The sequence below is a fragment of the Achroia grisella genome, unplaced genomic scaffold (assembly GCF_030625045.1).
Source record: "Achroia grisella isolate CSIRO2021 unplaced genomic scaffold, CSIRO_AGI_Agris_v1 utg544, whole genome shotgun sequence".
Classification (NCBI taxonomy): domain Eukaryota; kingdom Metazoa; phylum Arthropoda; class Insecta; order Lepidoptera; family Pyralidae; genus Achroia; species Achroia grisella.
The window spans coordinates 5,579,027-5,581,377 of NW_026712929.1; positions in this window are offsets into that span (position 1 = coordinate 5,579,027).

A 2,351-nucleotide genomic window follows, 5' to 3' on the forward strand; every position below is an offset into this window, starting at 1 on the left:
ATTATAAGAAATATTAATATTCCTCCATCTACGTTTTGCAATTACTCTAAAATTAGATAATATTTGTATTTAATTGAAACAAATTATACTCAAACCGGTAGAGAGGAGATCCCTCACAAGGTTCAAGTTTACATTATTTATTTTATTTTATTATTATAGAAGAAATAAATCGTTTATAATCAGATCATTCTTCAAATAATTTGTGACTGAAGCGGGACTATTTACAATTCAAATTCAATTTCAAAAAACATTTATTCGTGTTGGCTATCTTAGCCGCTTATGAACGTCAAGTTTTTACATTATAATAGTATACCATTAGAAATTATTTACAATAACTATTTTGTTCATAATCAGAATAATAGGTGTATATTTCCCAAAAGGGCTCAGTAAAGAAGTAAAAAAATAACATAAAAAACAGATATCAAAATAATATAACGTTTATAAAAAGAAGGATAGATGAGGAAGCTGCCAGCAACATTGTTAAAACTACAAATAAGCGAAATCCAGTATAATTACACTGATTAATAAGTAATGATTTCTGACAATAAACATATAAGTACCTACGATTTGAATCAAAAACATTTCAGATTAAATAAATCAATCAATCAACCAATCAATACATAGTTAAATTTAAAGAAAAATAACATTGCTAGATATTGAAATATTGAGTATGAATAAATTTTAAAATTTGAAAAACCATTTTGAATTTACATTTTGTAATACCGTACAATTATATATCTTAATAAGTATATGTACGTTTATTTATTTTTAATCTGTGCTGTATTGTAAACGTATGTAATTATTTTGAAATTAACCATTCTATAATAATGCAGTATTCCATATATATGTCCATCCTACCTGTACTAAACTCACAACTAATAAAAGAAATGCCAAATAACTTTACACACAAGGTAAAGGCCAGTTCACTAAAAGCTTTGTTGCTATATAACTCTCGACGGATAAATGTAGCGCTAATTGCTTAAATAAAAAGGGTCCAATTCATAAGCGCCGCGGGAAATGCTCTGCATCCGCCATCGGCTATTACAATTTGTTGCAATAGCCGATGGCGGTTCTGCCGTTCACACGATTTTGTACAAAAGAAAAAAATGTAATCAGTTATTTTATATACATACTAAATTTAACAGTCGGCACGTCACTCATGTGTAGTCATTCTAGAGCAATGTTTAGCAATTCTCAAATAGTTTTTGCTGCGTACCACTTATTGTATTAGTGTGATACTAATATTATAAATGTAAAAGTTTGTGAATGGGTGTGTATGTTTGTTTTACTGATAGCCGCACGTACCCCTTGATGCAACTTTACGTACCCCTGAGGGTACGTGTACCACTAATTGGGAAACACCGTTCTTGAGGACTAAGATGTCATCTCTCTTATCCAGTTAATTCACTACTTAATTTACGCCCTACAACCGAAACACAACACTTACAAAGCAAACTGATTGACAACTAATATAGTTTATACTGAGGCACACACACAGACGATTATTTGCAGTATATCTTTGGTAATTTTTTGTGACTTCAATTTTTCAGAGGATGTCTGAAATATTATTATATCCGCTCATAATTTGGACCAACCCTGAACTGGATGACCATCAAAATACTAGCGGGCCCTATTAGCGAACATACTTGACCGCTATGAGAGCGGGTGTAGGTTCTCTATCTGTTGCATTTTTAGTTCACAAAGTGTTTAATAGGGTATCTTCTTTTAAAACAATGTAATTTATAAATCGCTATAAAAATACTGAAGTATTCTTTAAACCGTATATAAAACCAAACAATATATAAAAATTAAATAATATTACCTATGAAGATAACTTGCATTTTACTGTTGTAAATAAATGTTGTTCTAAGTAAATACATATTAACAAGGATTAGGCATGCGATGGTCAATGTATGAAATCGCTAGGCATTCAATCTATGTGCAATCAGATAATATTGTCAATGCTAAGAATTTTAAGTTAATTTCTCTACAAAAATATTATTATCATTTATAAACTCTTAATTTTTATAACCAGCTTTTTTACATGTATTATAAGACCTGGCATACATGATATTTTCGTAAATATAGTGAGGAGCAGATTCGAACTTACCACCTTTGGGTGTAGGTCGCGGTAGTCAATCGCTAGACCAGGACGCCCTCTAAAAAATAGACGTTACAAATATAACCTGTCCTCCAAACAGGAGTTGGCAAAGTAGAGATATATAACTGGACAAAAATAACATATTGTCCAGTGTTGTGAGAAATCACCGTTCACATATAGCGTCATTGGTCATTTAACACGAAAAGTGCCACCTCGCTACTGACGACAAAACTGCCACCAACAACGAAAA